The sequence below is a fragment of the Apodemus sylvaticus genome, chromosome 4 (assembly GCF_947179515.1).
Source record: "Apodemus sylvaticus chromosome 4, mApoSyl1.1, whole genome shotgun sequence".
NCBI lineage: Eukaryota > Metazoa > Chordata > Mammalia > Rodentia > Muridae > Apodemus > Apodemus sylvaticus.
Genome location: NC_067475.1, coordinates 11,761,923 through 11,781,196, shown reverse-complemented (window position 1 = coordinate 11,781,196; position 19,274 = coordinate 11,761,923). Strand labels below are relative to the sequence as shown.

Genomic DNA, 19,274 nt, shown 5'->3' with positions numbered 1-19,274 from the left:
TTTCATAAGTGCTTGGTTTTAAAAGAGCCAATTTCACAAAGAGTCAACGTTCAGAGACTAATAGACCTAAAGATTCAGAGAGGCCTGGGTGCTCTGCAAAGTTACCCTCACTAAAGAGTGCTAATGAGCTGGTAGCTATTAGCTGGAACTTTATACTGTTTTGTGGGACTTTTCCTAGTATTTTCAGTTGGACTCTCTGCGTCTTCAATGATTGATTCATTACAGCTCCCTACCCAAAGGCCCGTGCTCCATATTCCATATGCTTCTTAAATCTCTGCAATTTTCTTCTTAGGAAATAAATATAAATTAATGACAACAAAAGGCAGTTGCCACAAAATTTTACCAGAGTGGTAGAGTCTGATAGAAAAATGATACCTGAGGGGAGAACTGAGACTGGGCTCTTACAAATGCGCTAATTTACAAATTAGAAGGAAGGGACAGTGGATCCTGCTTGCAGCCAAGGGCTGAGATGATCAACCATGCTAATTCGCAGCCAGATGCACTGAAACATTTCATTTATCATAAATCAGGATGGAAATGACCACAATAAATCAAAAGCATCAACTGTGTGTGGTACACACTCCCCATCCCAACCCTCATGTGTAAACTCGGCTTTCCTGTGCCTTTAAAACGACTCCAGCACTCACAGAGATCGAATGTGGCAGACTGCACACACACTGCACTCAAATGTCCTCTAAAGAGAGCTTCAATGGAAACTTCTATTCCTTTTCAGAAAACAAAAACAAAAGAGCAAAGAAAAAAAAAGATGTGGTAAAAAGTTTTTATTTTTGCAGGCTGACAAAGGCCATTCACACTTTACAATGGATAAGTATCATACTTAGCACTAAGGGAAATCTTTCACAGGAGTTTAATAATGCCAAACCTAAGGGCTGAGGGGGAGGCAACATCTCCTGTAGTAACCAGGGAGGGACCGAGAACACCTGAAGCCACATAAGGACAATGTGCATGTCACCTGCATAAAGCTGTAATCAGTTACGCCCTGCTCGTAGTCAGTCAAAGCACAGTTTACTCTTCTTTTTTTTTTCAGGAGGGGGGGTTGTGTCAAATAGCAGAAATTACTTTGGAATGAAAGGAAAGCCATTTTTCGGATTTGTGATTTTTATTTTTGTATGTGTGCAAGGCTAACTGGCCTGCGTGCATGAGGTCCCTGCACCTGGCACAACAGCAGCCATGACCCCCTGACGTGGGTGCTGAGAACCGAGGGAGGCCACGTCCTCTGCAAGAGCACTGAACACTCTTAACCTCCAAGGCATTTCTCCAACCCCTCGGGTGAAAAAAAATGTTTGAGGAAGAATAAAAGCATCGGCTATTCAATAGGCTATAAAGAATATCAATGTATCAAAAAGTCGTTTTGACTAAATAAAAAAAAAATCTATTCTGTATGAGGACATACCCAAAGTGTTAAAGCAATGTATAAAATGCTTTAAAAATGTTAAGAATAGTGAATGCTGAAGTGTTCTGATGCTAATGGGCCAGTTTTAAGTGCATAAATGGCTAAAGGAACTAGACTGTTATTCTTTACAGACAATAGTGCTTAATAAAATACATTAACACTGTGCCTCTACCTTATTTTTAATTTAACCCTAACGACATGGCGTTATGACTATAATATACCCAAAACTGCCCCTCTGATTGCCACAGAATTAACATGCCACAGTGAGAAAGAGACCACAGCGCATGGACCCTATCATATTTTCAATATTGTTTTTTTTTGTTTGTTTGTTTGCTAGCCTTGGCTTTTTTACAACAGGGCTCTCACTCTGTGTAGCCCAGGCCAGCCTCAAGTCGTGGCAATTCTCCAGCCTCAGCCTTGCCATTCTTAAAATTCTCCAAATATTTAAGCAATAGATGTACTATAAATTATTTAGTTTATTACTGTTTTAAACAGCTCAAATTCCTAATTCCCTGGGATTTCAAGACTAGGCAAAGTATTAAAAAATCAATCCCAACTATTTTGAAATGTGCAGTATTTAGAAGTGAGAGCTGGGCCACTGAGAAGGATCTGAAGGTCACTGAAGCTACTGCCATCCCTGGGGACATGAGTTAGATTTCCAGAACCCTCAGTGTGTAAGAAAGGACCCCATCTTGAAGGTTAACCATGTACCCCTCTACATGTATGCCAGAGTGCTTGCACGCATGCGCGCCCATAAACACACACACACACACAAACACACAAAATATGTTTTTAAAAATTGCTGAAGTAATAAGATACTTAAGGTTTGCTCTTGTGAGCTTTTTTTTTCTATGTAATAGTAATTGAAACAAATTAAATCTATTCTCATATAGTGGTTCCATTTACAGGTTCCTAGAATGAAATCTTAAATAAACTACATCTACTACATCCAACTATTTTGCCATAAGCATCTGCAATATAATAAAATATAAATGTGTTTCTACAAGAATAATAATGAGCAATTTCTTTACAGTTGATCCAGAATTGATCAGTTTCTAAGCCATCAAATGGGCACACTGGACAACGGTGCATTTAAAACCCAAAGTGTAAACACCATACTCAGAGACCATGCTTGTTAACAACCGCTCCACCCACTTATATAAATTCTATGTCATCATAACTCCATAAGATATTTTATAAGTAATAATCAAGGCTAAATTTTTATGGAGGTTATAACCAGAGAAAAGTGGTTTTAGACTGTGTTGCTAATATCTTAATGTGTTGCAGCTGTTATCCTAAACCCCACAGGTAAAGCAAAGATTGTCTTCAAATAATTCAAATAACTTCAGCAGGCCAGGTATTAATGCTTCACGCCAGTTTATTACGACTAAGAGATCGCAATGGCTTTGTCATAACGCCCACGTAGGTTGTAAAACGACTGCACAAGGATTTTCTTTGAATCTGGGCTAATCTTTTACCAAGGGACCTGGCATAAGGAATAGGACCCTCTGCTTTTATTTATTTTTTGTCCAAATAGAGATGTCTTAAAACTCAGGCATGATTTAAGGGGCAATAAACACAAATTAATTCTTTGAAACCATAACATAAAATTCTATTATTAAAGAAATTTTACTGCATTTTATTCTCTTTCTTAGATGAATCAAAAACAGTCTCACCAATTACATTTACATGAAAAAACTTAAACCACACAGACATTAAAAGAGAGTTAGACACAAAACATCAGTGTTTATATTTTGAATTTTTGATATTTCCTTAAATGTGTTCAATTTTATATAAAGGCAAAACTAAAATGCTTCAATAAACGGAGGAAAAAATGTGACATATTCAACTTCATTCTTCATTTTAAAAAATGTAGAAATCTGGTATCCTATGATCCTTAACCTGTCCACTCTTCTGTTCAGGCTTGATTTGGCAGTATTATGTGAGTTCCAAAACAAAAATCTAACAAAGTGCACATCGATAAAAAGTATTATTTACACCTTTGTTAGACTTAAATTTGAGAAAAATCTGTGGAGGCAGACAAAAGGAATTCTTCTGAAACAATTATAAAAAAGTTACAGTTGTGCTATTTTATCGTTAAAAAATTGTTAACTTTTAAAGCTTAGAGACATGAGAGAATTTTAAATATCTTTCTTTTTCTTTTTTCTCACATAGCAATGAAAACATCCAGATCCATAACTTCTCATTCATGGTTCCCTGTCCCCACCAGTAAGTCTGTGATTACTAGTTAGACTTTGGTTTCTGCCCTTATGCAAAGTACTTGGCGTAGTACTTGACTCATAATTTAAGGATGCCCAAAGCCACGTTTTTTTTTTAAATAAATATCCTCCAAATCTTATAATCCTTTATTAAGTTATTTCAATAGTACACCCACTCATTACTTATTTGCAAGTATTATGCTTAAGTACAGAGTCTATTCAAAATATATCTTATTTTAAAAAAACAGTCTGCTCAAATGCAGGATCAATACGTACATATTTACTCTTAAATCAAATGAGCATGAGATATTATATCATGAACTGGTATTCTTCAAGAAACATTATCTGAGAATTTACAAAGACTGTCAGGGCTGCTTCAAATGGAAAAAGCTGCCATCCACTCGTTCTATAATCATCCCCAATATAGTTCACAACCAGCATAATTTCTACAAGAACATTTTTGAAAACATTTTGCAGTGGGCTGGGATTTCATTAAGCTGAGGGGGGAACGCATCACGGAAATAAATGTCCTACGTTGAAATTTAAGACAATACAAGTAGCACTTACCCTAGCTGTGCCTTTCCAATAACATCACAGAAGTTATGCACTCTGTGACAGCCCCCGCGCCTCACAGCCTCACAGTTTTTCTGGAATGAATTCCGCAGTAACCCTTACCTCGCTGCGAGGGAAGCTGAGGCATTAGCTGGGAGAGGGTAATGAACTGTACTGGTGGGCTCTAGTTCCCAGTGCCTAACCCACCAGGATGAGAAATGTCCCTGCGTGGCATTATTTGAGACAATGACACAAACTTGGCAGTAAGGAATGCCTATCAAGAACGCTATTGAGAAGGAGGACGTGGGGCTTGTCTAAAACGCAGCCCCGTAATCCTGTTGAAGAATAATTGCTGTTGCTAACAGTCTTACCCTGTATATGAGAATGCTCCGGAGCCGTGCCACAGACTTGTTGAGATAGCACGCAGTGTAATGCTGACACAAAAGCCCAAGTCGGTGCCAAGAATCTCTCTATTACACCATTCCTCTCACCTGCAGGGGGATGTTCTGTATACCAGCAACAATCTGACTCCTCGCATTAGGTGAAGATTAGCTAATGAAATAATATATTCAATACAGTGTTTCATTAAGAATCAAAGCCCTTTAAAATACAAACTAAGTATGTTTGTCACACCAATTTGACAGGGAAAGAGACTATTACATCTCTTTTCAAGAATACGTAAGTGGGTAACCCTTTTGCATATCCGTAACAAGCAGTTTCTCAAATATTACTTCACCAAAATGTAAAAGCAGACACTGGCATCTTCAACAGAATGGGGTAGGGTTAAGCAAATGTAAGCAGGCAGGTGACATAAACAACAGAAATGACCTGCCTGCTTACTGCTCTCATTGTCAAAATGCCCACGTCTAGAATTAAAAGTCCTGCATATTGAGCCGAAAAGGTCTGAGGGATTCCATGGGCACATTTAAGGTAAAGAGCAGCTTCAACCACGCCCTACCCGTGCGACCTGAATTCATGGTCTTCTGAGTTATCAGCAGTCCCCTCATCCCTTCCTGTAAGGTCCTCACTGATAGTCTCCCTTAGTGTGTCACTCAACGGAGCTGCTCACTATGAGAAGCACAAGATTCAATCTGAAGTGATTAAGTCTTTGTTTCTGAAAGGAAAACACAGCCATCTAATTTAATCTATTGAGGAAGTGCACGGGGAAAGAGCTACAATGTACTACTTTGTGTTTATTGTTTAATAATATTTTACATAATCTGGGAAAGTCCCTAAAACATTGTCATCTCTTAATGGCTATAGTTACTAGACACCTTTTAGATGTGTTCTTTCTTACAGGTTCAACAGAAATAAAATAAAACCTCAAAATGAATCTGGTGTGTTCAATCTTACTATTTTTCTAATCATTTACACTAATTTGGGGCACGCTTGTGTTTTATAGATACAGGAAATGATAAGTATTGAGGTACGAAATGTCACTGGAATTTGACTAACCTCAAAATACCTTGCTTTCTAACCACCATTAACTCACACACACAAAAAGAAATTATGTCATTAACATAATTTTCAAAGGGTAAATTATCAATTCAATGTGCCCTGACTTGCTTATCTCGTATACAAGCTCCCTCTGCAGGTAATATCAAGAGTTAGCAAACACATTTGCAACGGCTAAATACTACTACCTACCCTGTTCTATCATTTGAGTAAGAGGATGTTTCCTGAAAATTTGTAATTGACACACAATCACCGTAATTCCCTGCCCTGGTTAAGAAGGTAGCCTGACTTGGCCGCATGCCTAAACTTCTCAGTCACCCACGGGCTATTCAAATTATGAGGGGGTAAAACAAAACCAGAAAACCTTGTTTACACTGACAGAGCCTGAAATGACAGGCACCCAAAACGAGGTGTCCAACCCATTCACCATGAGAACGCGGCAGGTGATGGGGTGGGGGTGGGAGACACCTGAGATCAACTGACAGGGCAAAGACAAAAAAAAAAGTATTTATTTTTCAAAACAAAAATGTATTAATTCAAAAAAAATGAAAATTTAAGAAAAACGAAAAGCACTCTCAACATTATGAATGCTCTTTCCTCTGCTGTGAGGTTTGTTTTAGATTCCTTTTAATCTGCCTTTACCCCAAACCCTCTACTGCTAAATGGCCTTGGCCTGGCCTGCATAAACAAGGACGCCCCTCTGCCAGCAGCAGCACAAGAGGAAGGGTGGGGCCGTTTCAAAGTCTTGGGGGGACAACATGTTAACCCAAAAAGTGCTGAGAAGACAATGCTTGATTCCTCCCGTCAGAATTCTCCTTTCCATCACCCACACCACCTTTTCCCAATATGTAAATAATGACTAGAAACTGAAGCCAAATCTAACTCGCTTTGCCTTACCTTAACTGATAAGCTTAAAAGCACTGTTTTCTTTTTAACTCTTGTTTCGTTAGTCTTGGCTTGATTTTCTGATAATAAGAACTCCCTATAGAACCCAGACTGATGTCCAGCCATGGCAATTCTCCTGCCTCAGCCTCCTATGTCCTAGGATTACATTTTGAATCACCATGCCCCAAAAAGGAGATGCTTTCAGAAGTAAATAAATAATAATTTAAAAAAACATCGTTAATGAGCAAATAAAAGTTGTAGGATGTGAGTATGGTTCAGACTCTGACCTGTTTTTAACCTCAGACTGCAAAACTAACAAAAATACAAACAGGGATTAATTTTCATGCTAATGACAGAAACATCGCAGAGACAAAAGTTCTATTTCATTAGATTCCTCTCTGGCCCCCAGGAAACAATAAAATACGGCGAAGGCATTTTAAAATGGAGGATGTAACAATATGAAAACTGCCTCTTGTGTGTACTGTGGGTAACACAGCACTCAGAACAGAAAAAGCAAAGGGTGTTAACGTTCTTCTTTATTCGCCTATCAAAGCAACCAGACAAAGCACAACTAGCCAGGTATTTTCTTCCCAACAGAAGCCTAGGGTATTTTAACTCGTCTATAATTTCTATTTGTCGATACAATGAAGTCGTTTTGTATCGTATCCATCTTTTTAAACTTACACAGCCTATCAGTCTCCCTGCGCCTTGTGTCAATTCACAGGAAGCTTTCAGCAAGCCTTGGCAACAGCGAGAACACAGGACCTGAATACAGCACCACCAAAGCCACAAGAAAACGGAGGACGTTAGGAACTTTAAGAATCCAAAAATGAGGAGGACAAGGAGGAAGCTGGGATGGGACAACAGGGAGAGCCCTGCTTAGTAGCAACTAGAAGGCCTAGGCTTCCTAGCACTGAGCGAAGGGGGCGGAACTTAGTGGAGAAAAGGATGTGTAAGAAAAGTAATTTCAAATCAATAACCACAGCACCAAGCACTAAAAGACAGATGCTTTTAATGCAGAAGACTAAAGTTTCCCTGTGGAAGGTATGTGTGGAATGAAAAAAAGAAAAAGAAAAAGAAAATAAATACTGCTTTTAAGCGAAGACAGAAAAATCATTTTCAACAGCTCTTCACTATGTGTAAGTGGAAGCTGAGAACTGATTACGTCATGGTATTCTACAGAAAATAAACACGAAGTATTGAGTTTATCAACATTGTGTCATGGTTCAGACATCTTATGGGAAACTAGGATCATGGTTCTTCCGTTTGGGAGAATAATTAAAATTGAAGCATATTTTCAAAACAAAACAAAAAAATCTTTGCACTCTCTATAAATTAGCTGGGTTACTAGCCTTTAAGGAGGGAAAAGCATTAGTCAAGACCAAAATCACCTAGTCCCCCTACACATGCACACACCAGCCAACTGCCATTTTGACAGTAGTTGGGGTTAGATTATTCTGCCATCCAATGCCTGAGTATCATCAGACAGAGGTGTAGACCGGCGTAGCAGTACCAGGGAGAGTGTCAACAGTGGGCAGTGTAGACACTTTCTGGTCCAAAGGCTGAGAAGACCTTTGACAGCAGAACAGAGCTGAGCTCACTGAATCATGTCAAGAGATGCTTTGGATTTTAAACGTGCATTAATTCCTAACCTGAAACTATCTAGAAATGCCACTGTGTCAAGAGGATCAGAACATAAATTGTTTGCTCCGTGTATATGGCTGGCAAAGTATGCTTTGATGGCTAAACCACGCCTTTTTAATTATTTATTAGACTGTCCAGGACCATCTTTTTTATCACTACTGTGCTAAAAATTTCATTGTGCATATCAGTAAAGGACACAGGCTCTATATGCTCTTGTTCTGGCAAAATAATATTGGTTTGATATGATGGTCTAAGGTTAGGCAACCATCTTACCAGCTTCGCCATCCTTCATGGCCAAGGATTAATGTTCCCTTTTATCTCCATTTCTTTTTTTCTACTCTAGGATAATTTAAAAAAAAAAATCAAGGTTATTTAATATATTCTAGAATAGAATTAAAACTTGGTCACTGACTTTGGGGGTGCCTCTCCAGCCTGCTTCTCAACCCTACAATTCTAATTTTATGAAGTACCAGAGCCACCCCTTCAAAGAGGCTTCAGGGGGTCCTGGTTTTCTTGTACCCCTCCCACAGCCTTATGTGGGCCTCTTTTAAAGAAACTAATTGCAGTGCCAAAATTCAGAAACTGATGTGCAGTACCACGTCTGCCCTTTAATGTTTGTAAGATGCTCCTCACAGATTGGGGCAAGAAAAACATCAATGGAGAACCAACTGGAGCCCGTTTTCGTCCCAGGTTTGCATGCCCTGCCCTGATTAATGCCTTGTTCTGAAGAGGGAGACATTACATCTGGGCTAAGACGGACCTAAATTTTACCCTCAGGCAGAAATCTGATTTAAACATCTCTATTTAAAGTGACATTTGTCCTCCTCCTTTCAACTGGTTTCCCTAGAAATTCCAGGAAGTTGACTTCATGACCTAAAAACAGCCCGGTGGCTTTGGAGCAGCTCTTGTGATTGTGACTGTTCCTGAGACTGGGCGATCGTGGCAGAATGAATCAAGGTGGCCATAAAACAGGTGCCCGCCTATCTGCGCCACTTTATTGTGCTAAGAATTTAGGATAGAGGATTCCATATAACTCTAGTGTAGGTGATAAAAAAAGAAATCCTGAAGTGTTCCTGAGCCTGCTAACTCGCTGCCCTTTGTGATGGAGGAAATTTCTTCAGATTCCTAAAATGCATAGCATTTCACAACACTGATCTAAAATATTAACTGATCAAAGAGTCTAAGAAAGCAACCCCTATGAGAAATGATAACACCCAAATGTACGATTTCTTGCATGCTTTGTAACAACTTCCATGAAAATAAAAATAGAAATAACATTAAAATAATGTTATAATAAAAAATAAAAAAAGAGATAACATTAAAAAAAATTAACCCAGTGAGCAAACGCATGCCTATTACAACAGGAGCCAACGCCCTCACACTGCTGGGGTGGCTTTTGATATTATTAAGCAATTTCTGACACTGCTGGCAAGTTTTTACTAACCAAGGTAATCTAATTTCTGTTGCTTTTCAACCCAAATTGATTTTTTTTTCTTTTAGCTGTTCTGGTAATTGAACAAATTTATACAAGTGTGATGGGGTTTTACTTGCCACCACAATGCATAAAATCCTCTATGAAGACAAACAGTATGGCTTCACAGGGCTGTATTTTTGTTGTAATTAAACAAATTGTATCTGAATTTGCTTTGTGTTTTCCAGGCAGTTCCAAAGCATCTACCATAACTGCACTCTATTTTGAAGGTATTATGAGTTCAGTTCCTTAAACTGATTTTTTTCCCCAGAGAGTATTTGCTTATCAAATAAAAAAAAGAGAGAGAGAGAGAGAGAGTTACTGTGGAAGGAAGGAATGGGGAGAAATAATAAGCTTTCAAAACTTGTTGAATTAAAATTTGTTTAGAAATATTCAGATTACTGCATTTAATCCATCAGGCCAGTGACCTAAGAATATCGATATTTTTAAAAAGTATTTTTAGCTGATTGGACCTTTCTTGCCTAAAAATGACTACTTACATCAAAATTACATTAAGAGATTTCTCTAGTATATAACACATGCTTAAGGGAACCTACACATCAGACTCCAGTGCCTAACTGAAGTCTAATAGGGCCAGGTCAGTATACTACGTGTTATGATTCACAGTACCCAATTCCAGTAATTAGCCATCTATCTTTAAATTAAACAAACCATTTCCTTAAGCTGTTCTTAAAGCATTTTTAAAAAAAAGTCAGTTCTTCACCCAATCTTTGAGAGCATCTCAGGCAACCGAAGATTTTACAGAATAGGCTCAGTCTATTTTTCTGATAAGATCACTCTAATTACAGTAATCTAATGATTAAGTGCTTTTTCAACCTTTAATCAAGAATTATTTGCAGAGATGAGTGTTTGGTAGGCCTGAAGAACTAGTGTTATGTAACAGAAAGGCTAACCAACCTACCATTCTCATCTAGCTTTCAAGTAGAAATGTTTTAATCTTTGCTCAAAATAGTTCCAAAACAGTTGAGGCAGTGTGAGCTAGTAAATACAAAAACCGAACTGAGCAAAATATCTACAAGAATCCAAGTCCTTTTCCGGCTCAGCAACAAATGTAGCTATTTTTAGTACTTCATCAAAACCTTCAATTTAGATAAGCATGCTTGTAAACAGCCTTCCTCCATAAAAACACACACCTTATTTCTAGCACACATTACCTACAAAATTGTGGTTTTGTTTTACAAGAATCTACTCGGACAAAAAGCAGGCAGGTGTCAAATGACCCTTCAAGACTTAGAAGCAGATAGAAAGAATCAAGATCACAAGTGTAAGCTTCTTACAGGGAAATATTCTAAAAGTAGTTTTTTGCAGGCTGCTCAGCTCTTCTATGTTCAAAACTATTTGATTCTTAACCAAAATCCATCTAACCTGGGTTCTAATTATCAACACTTAAGTGATAAAGGTTTTGTTTAAAAAATCAAACCAGAGTCTTCAGAGGTGGGTGCACGTGAGTGAAGATCACATACTGTAATAAATCTGTAATGCTGCCTCTCTAGTCCATACTTTATCTGTTAATAAACCATTGCTTAAATAATTCTTCACAAAAGTTAGGTCAAATAAATATTTTTACAGAAAGCAGAGCAGTAACATTTTATTCCTGGGGTTTGCAGGTCTATGGTTCCTCTGACCTTCACCACATCTCTGTCAGTTTTCTCAGACCCCGTGTTACTTAAGGACAATAAATTACAACCTTAAATTTGTTAAGTAAGCACACAGAGTCCCAGTCCTGATCAAAGTCCTAACCCTAAGTAAGTCTTAGTTTTGAAGTGCTCCACCCCCCTGCATGTCTTCAGAAACACCCAGCAGCCTGGTGCTTCTGCTGATGGTGGAAACAACAGCAGTAAAAACTCCAAGTGCCCATCTTAAATTAGGACTCTCAGTGCTGCATGTGAGATCTATGTATTCATATTCGTTTTTATGACATCCGGAAGTTCTGCTGGGTGCTTTGATGTTACTCCACTAATAAAGCAGAGGAAAAAACCTAGAAAACAAAAGTTATTTGTTGGAAATTCTCATGTCAAAACTTGAAGTAATTGGTTTGGTCTAGCCCACAAGATTCAATATTCAAATTCCCTAACTACCTGCTCCCAGGGCTATCTGCATTTCTAAATTCGTTTTCTGTTGCCAACACATACTAACCTAGTAAGTGAAAATGTCAGCTGAAGTGCTTCAACAGCACATTAGTTTTTCTCTAAGTAGCCCAATTTTGTCATCGAAAAGCGGAGAAATCTTATTTTCACTGCATTTTACACCTTTAGAGATTTGTCAAATCCAAGATCATATAAAAGGAAGAACAATGCTTCCAGAGCAATTTTTGAATGATCACTAATAGCTCTCAAGAATAGTGTGTTTTCTCCATCATACTTTGCACTCAACGCAGAGGAGTTTTCGGAAATGGGGGTACAGGAGTCACAATTACAATCAATGACAGCCCCCCCCCCAATACTACAGTATTTCTTTGGCTAGTGGACAAAGCCAATAAAGAAAAGCTATCATAAAGTGATCACTGGGTGAGGCTCTCCATTGGAAAAACACTAAAAAAACTCATCTTGATCTGAAAACAATTATCACCCCATTAAACAAAAGACTAAAATATTTAGGCAATTAATGGTAGTGGGTTTTCCCCTCTTAAACTGGTACATGAGAATTTATTTCCACTATTAGAAGCTAAGACTCCTAACCATTAGAAAAAAAAAAAAAAATCCTTCCTCCAAGATAAGACTATCAATTCCTAGCCAAATACAAACATCACTGGTAAACCAGAGAATGGGGGTGGGGGAAGCTTACAATTTTCAACCATTTTGTTTGTCTTTAAAAATCAGTTTTGAAAACCTAATGTGAAATAAATACAAGTAGTTTTCCCCCCAAGAAGAAAAGAGTTCTCTCTTGACCTCTCTGCCCTCCACAAATGCCCCACAGACTAGTTTCTTATTTCTTCATTCAAGTTCTGAACTGCTAAAAGAAATTCAGACAACATAGTGTTCTACAGATGAGAGGAAATAAATAATCATATAAACTAGGTGTTTTTATTGAAAAACAATTTTATGCTAAACAAAAAGCTGTCTAGTGTTTAACCAACTTTTAAAAACTAAAACAAAACTGTATCTAAATAGAATTACTCTATTTAAATACAAGTCATAAAATGTGTCTGTCACTGAGAAATGTTTTCCAAGCTGATACTCGGTTCAGAAGTTCTGTTAATAAAGCTCACGTGAGCTTTTAATTTTCAACATGATCTACTTCCTTTTTCTTCTCTATTAATTTAGCAAGTATATTAAAAAGTTTCCAATGTATAGCAATGAGTGTCTTATCACAGAATAGCTATTGTTGCATAGGCTAATTGGAGGGCTTCTAATTATAATAATAGAGCAAAGTGCATTAGGTTTTAGAGAAAAAACATTAGGTTACACAGTAGGGCTTTCTCAGTGTTCCACGAAGGGCACCCCCAAAAGACAGGCAACAGAAACTATCCTAAAACAAAAGGTCACCATTTTCCTAGGAACAAACCATTTATCAATAGAAAATAATTGTCTCGCCATCTGCAAGGGCTCCGGAGCAACAGACAATGTTTTTTGGTTCACATAATTACAGAACAGTCAAAGTTCGGCAGCCCAGCCTGATTCCCCCTTGCAGCTTGCACCCTTTACAATTCCCATTGCCCTTTGGGCCTCGGCTTGGAAGCCAAAGGAAGACAGGCTGCAGTTTTCTCAATTGAGTTGAAGCTAAGAAACCTTTGATATGCTAATCGCCCCCTTCAAACGGTAAGAATTCACACTTGCATTAATTCAAACAATTTGTGCAGCATGTGAAATGGCACCTCTTTCAGAGCGGAGCAACAAAAGGGGAGATGCGAGCTGTCTGAAGGAACTCAACAACAGAGCATGCGTTTCCGGGGATGCCATCACGCACCCGTTTACTGGACGGTGGAGGGAGGGAAGACAAAGTTCGAAAACACCTGAACTTAAGCAGATTTTCTTAGAAGGAGTCTCTAAGGATGTTCAGTAAACATCAAAGGACACTACATGTATAGTTACCTTTGACTAGGATCGAGACAGTTCTATCCAACCTTGATGCTGTCACGGTCACCCCCAAAAACTTCTGTATTTCTGTGGACGATTTAGTGCCTCGCGCCTGCTTCTTAAGGTTAGCGGCCAGGGACCCTGACTTAGCAAGCGAATTCCCAGCAGGTAATCATTGATCAAACGGGCGTGCCTTTCTTCAAGGTTGGAGCTAGATACACGCAGCGTCAATTTGGAGGGGCAGGCTCAAGACTTAGACTGCAGAGGGAGAAATGAATGAACCAACTACTGGGAACGCGACGCCTCTGGATATGGGGAGCGAGCAAAGGGATCTAGCGCCGGGAAACTGCAGAAGATAAAGCAGCAGGGCAAGCAGGGGCGGAGGGGGGGTTGGAGGGGGGGAGCGCCTTGGAAACCTGGAAACCTGGTCTTTGTAACAGCAACCATCTGGTTGGTGCCGAGGCTCAGGCGCGCCCAGGCTGCATGGAGAAGCTGCTAAGCAGCCTGACACCTTTGGTGAAGCAGGAGGAAAACATTTCCTCCATCTGAATCTGAGAAAGCACGGTTTGTATCTGGAGGAACGGAATGAAGGGGCCAGGAAAGGGGAAAGGGGGGGAAAGAGGAAAGGAGGGAGGAGGAGGAGTCCCCACACGCCAGAGAAGAGCTATGATGGGCAGCGCAGGACGCTGCTTTTAGAGGACAGGCTGGACCGAGGGCTCCAAACCACCCAGGAAGACGCATGAGCCTAGGCCTCTACTTGCAGATAGTCTTGCACTCGCTAAGGCCTCCAGCGCTTTCTTCTAACCCAAACCCTGCAGTTCAACGAAGAGAAAAAACTTTGCTGGCCCCAAGTGCAGGAGGAGTCCTGCATAGTAGGGACTCCTCGCTGTGGATCTTCACCGTTCGTGTGGCAGAGAATCTCGGATCCAGGAGCCCACGCCCGCGACCCCAAGGGTTCCCCCTCGCCTCGCGCTCCTCCCACGACTCCTTCTCCCGGCTGCTTTCAACCTGAGGCTCCCACCAGACCCAGCAGGATCCCCACCCCAAAGGCAGCCCTAAGCCCACGCCCCTTAACTTCTGCTGCAGGCCCAGCACGGCCCGCTGCTGCCCTCTCACTGCGGGTCCGGGAGCTTCTCTGCCCTGGCTCTGGCCGGCCGAGTCCCGGGGCCCCGCCACCCTGTAGCTCTGTTGCCCCGCTCCCCTGCCCCGGCAGCCCACCGCCCCCGATCGCTGCCAGCCTCTGAACCGGCGCGGCCACACCTGGCCGTGCTTTGCTCTCATCCTCGCCACTCGGCACCACCTGACCAACAAGCGACGACCGCCCGCAACAACTCATCCAAGCCCTCCCCCACCGCCCCCTTCCCGGGGACTCGCTCCCAGCGACAACCCACAGACTAGTCCCCGCCGAGCCAGGGGCCCAACACCTGGAGCGGGACAATCCCGAGTGCGCACTGGTCAGTCCCCTCCCAAGCTCAGCTGCGTGAAGACCCAAGGGCACCTTCCGGTCCCTATTAAGATTTTTAAGAACCCCCCCCCCAAAAAAAAGAGCAAGGTTAGGCTGAAGCGGGCTCGCCAACCTGAGCCCCCGCCTTCTCGGTCCCCAGCAGCCAGCCTGATTCCCGAGAGCGTGACAATAGCCGCACGCGGCCCGGCTAGCGGGCTGCACCGCACAGAGTTCTGCGGATCGATGTCGGCGGGAAGGGCTGCGCACGAGTGGCCAGCGCGGGTCTGTCCACGCGACACGGCCGACCTCCGAACCGTCAGCCCCATCGGGAGGTGCCCAGCAAACAGGTCTCCGAAGCCAGCACAGAGGCACATTGTTGGCGCTTACCTCGGTGTGCGAGCGCGCCCCGGGGGAGGGCCAATCTGGCGCGGGGAGCAGCGCGGGGACTCGGGAGCGAGAGAAGGGCCGAGGCGACCGGCGCGGGGTGCTCCTGCTGGCTGAGCGCGCGCGGGGAGGAGGCGGCTGGCGGGCCGGACACGGCGCCGCGCGGCTCTTCGGCGTGTCCTCCGGCTCGACTCTCCACCGCCTTCAGCCGCCGAGTCCAGCCAAGCAGCCCAGCGGCCCGGGCGGCTGCCGGGGGGCTAAGTCAACATCTTCCCGCAGTTTCCCACACGGCGCTCCGCGACACCGGCGGCTTTGCCCACACGCGCGCGCGCCTACCGCTGCACGCTCCCTCCGGAGCCGAAAAGAAAAAAAAATCAAAATTCAAAATCAAAAGATGCGGGGATGAGAGAGCAAGGCTGATGGAGGTGCGCCGACTCCGGAGTCCCCCAGCCGCGGCGGGAGTACGGCCGCCCGGGAGCGAGGCCAAGTCCGTCAGTCAGTCCGGAGGAGCCCGGAGCGCGCGGGCAGCGCCGGCAGGACCTGCATCCGGCGCACGCGCCGCCCCTGCGGCCTGGGGCACGACTCCGCTGCCGGCCCTTCCTCACATGTCGGGTCTCCCGGCCTGGGGGGCGGGAGAGGGGGCGCTCCGCCGATGCAGGAGGCGAGGAACTCAGGTTCGGGCAAAGCGACGAGCAAGGAAGAGCCGCGCCGCTGCACAGCCGCGGAGGGAGGCTGGTCCCCTCAACAATCGCCAAGAATCCTCCGGTAAGCTCCCGATGGTGCTCGGGCACCTCTGCGTGCGGGTGCGCGCGCGTGTGTGTGTGAGTGTGTGTGTGAGTGTGTGTGTGTGCAGAGTGTGTGTGAGCCGGGAGAGAGTGAGAGCTAGAGGAGAGCAAGGAGAGCAGAGAGCGAGAGGCGGGGAGCCCGAAGTCCTGACACGGACTCAGCTAGGGCTGAACTGGAGTCACCTCCTGCTTGGTCCTCCTCCTCCTCCTCCTCCTCGTCCTCCTTCTCCTCCTCCTCGTCAGTCCCCACCCCCAGCCCCCACAGCCCAGGACTGCTAATCATATAAACATATGAGCGCGGGCCGCAGCGCAGCATCCGTCTCTCCCTCCCTCGTTTGCCAGCCAAGGGGCCAGTGCAAACTCCAAAGAAGACAGGCAGCTGAGTACAAAACGCGGAGCAGATAATCTAGAACTCATTGCGCCCAATGGCCATTTTCCACTCCATTGGAGCAGCTGCGGCAGCGGGGCGCCCGAGCGCAGGGAAGGAGCAGGAGGAGGAGGAGCAAAGGGGACACTTACAAGCGATCTAGCCTTTCGGGTGGCGGTGACGATGGCCGAGCAGCCGCCCCTAGACTGGCCGGCCGGGGCTCGGCCCGGTGGGGCGGCCGCAGGGCTTTCCGGGAGGCGCTGGTGGCGGTGGCGGCGGGGGACGCGCGCACGGCCGCGGAACGCGCCCCAGAGGCGCCCGCGCAGGCTCGCGCCCCTCCCCTCTCCCCCCCCCCCCCCCCCCCCAACAATCGGCTGGCATACCTTTCCCGAACACCCCAAGCCAGGTCCCGGGGTTCCGTATCCAGTATTCACCCTCTGCACCCCGCCCCCCTCTCCTCCCCTCCCCTCCCCTCCCCCGAACTCCACTCAACTGCGCGCCCGCTGCACGCTCTGCAGCCCGGGCGCACACACGCACTTTCCAAACATCGCCTTTATTTCGGAATCCCGGTCCCTGGGATCCGGGAGAGACAGCGTTCCGGCCCCGGGCCGGGCTTGGGCCTGCAGTGGAGACCCCGCTCCCTATACCCCTCTTCCCCTCCAGGCCCAGGAGCTCCCTCCGAGCAGGGACTGCGCCCAGGCGCTCTGGATGCGTGTTTTACCCACCCCGTCTCCAGGTTTTCTCTGCTCCGCGTGCCCCGAGCCGGAGGCCCCGAAACTTAAAGTTTCTGCAGCCCTCCTTTTGTGTGACTGCTCGCAGGAGAAAGGAGGTCTGTTCGCCGCGGCTGCCTCCGTCCGGCGGCGGCGCGCAGGGGACGCTCCAGGGCTAAGGCGTCTTTGATACCTGAGATTTCCGGCGCGCTCGTTAACGAAAGTTACATTTTTTTTTAATTGCGAAGACTTTTTCTTTGTAGTTACGTAGAGCTAGCTAAACTTTGACTTTATTGACTATATTTCACAAGAGTGTTCTGTTTGTTTTTGATTAAACTCACCAGGATATGCAACGGAAGGAAAGGAGACTGCAAGGCTTTGCTTGCTAGAACATTCACAGTCCTCTTAGGTCTGTTTCCCTCGCCTCGTTTCCTTATATTGAAACCTCCCTTGTCCTCTCATAACATTTCTTTGCCCCTCACTGATGACAGTGTCAGCAAAGGACAGGAACAAGCTGAAAAGACCAGACCACAACAGTATTATGCTAGGAGAAAATAAATAGATAAACGTTTAAAAACTAGGTAAACGTCTACTGCCCGGGAGGTAAATAAATAAATATAATCTGTATTTTTGTTTAAATTATAAGATTTCTGAGCAGACAGCAGGAAGTTTCTCAGTGTGTTCCTAAATTACCGAGTGAGCTAATGAATACAGCCATTTGCCTTCGTAAGCTCATTCTCCCAGGTTTGAGACCTCTAGAGAAGTGGGTGAAACTTGAGCTGCTTTGCTTTCAGAAACAATGTGTACTTTTTGTTACTGCGGGTAGGCTGCAGTCACCACACTTCGGAAATCATTCCAAACAATGTTATTAAAATGTCAACAGGAGATTGCTCCTCGGAAGACTCGAAGATTCTGAATATCAATTAGCATTTGCATTTTTGTCACAAAGCCAAATATTTGCAGCACTAAAAATCATTCAAATACTGGTCGAATGGGTTCTTGACTGGAGGAAAAAAAAAAAAAACCTGAAGTTAAATGTGCATATATCCAAATCACTGACACATTACCGTTCTCAGATTAGAAAGAGATTTTCCTGTGACCCGTTTCTTCTACTGGCTGAAGGGTGCTGATAAGATGGGGGTCTGAGAGCAGCTGTGCTCTTCATTGGAACTTCTTAGATACATCAGTTCAAATACCATCCGTGCAGAGTTAAAATAGCCCGGGAGGAAACACACACCTTTGCAGAGCTCCTGCAGAGCATTACAGCGTGCTTAGGTTTTCCTCTGGTCAAAAGCACTGATCCACCTAGGAAAGTTAGGTCAGCCTACCTCAAGTGGCCAAAAAGAAGGCAGACAAATGCTTCTCAGACATCAAAGAGCCTTAATATCATATTCTCCTTTTTTTTTAAAAAATGTTTTATTTGTGAGTGTAAAACACAGTATGTCAAATTACTAATAATTTAGCCAGTTCTTTTGTTCAGCTTTGAAGGTTTTCATTCATCTGGCCTGGTTCACAGGAAGCCCCAGTGAGCGCACAGACCCGTCTAATCCTATTTTCTTTGGGGAAGCAAAACTTAGCCTGAAGTTTTTATTTAGCGAGCTTAGTGAGTAATCAATAGACATTTTTGCCTGAGTTAAGCTGGCCATATGTTGGCTCGTTTATTTAATTCTCTCAGAAAGAATCTCTCAAAGAAACCACTGTCTACATTTCATAGGTCTAATACTCTTTGATGCCCAAGACATAAAGTGAGTCACTCTCCACTGTGTTTCTAAGGACACAACATTGCACACACACACACACACATACACACACACACACACTTAAAAGCAGGAAAACTTGCCAAAAGAGAGTTAGCACTCTAGGGAATATAAAATGACCATACGAATTTCCATTCTTGATTCAGTAGG

The 19,274-nt window shown here is 43.7% G+C and overlaps 1 protein-coding gene across 10 annotated transcripts in view; it reads right to left on the bottom strand.

The window, feature by feature from the left end:
* Positions 1-17,489, bottom strand: part of Adgrl2 (adhesion G protein-coupled receptor L2) — a 175,144-nt gene extending 157,655 nt beyond the window's left edge. For 6 of the 10 annotated variants that reach the window (XM_052178966.1, XM_052178967.1, XM_052178968.1 and 3 more), the window contains exon 1: positions 15,509-15,922. The gene's annotated coding sequence lies outside the window, so the exon portion shown is untranslated. Of the gene's footprint in view, positions 1-13,692; positions 13,955-15,508; positions 15,923-16,809; positions 16,932-17,382 lie in introns of those variants that run through there. The other 4 variants (XM_052178963.1, XM_052178962.1, XM_052178961.1 and 1 more) reach the window with 4 other exon arrangements.
* Between the last annotated feature and the right edge of the window lie 1,785 nt (positions 17,490-19,274).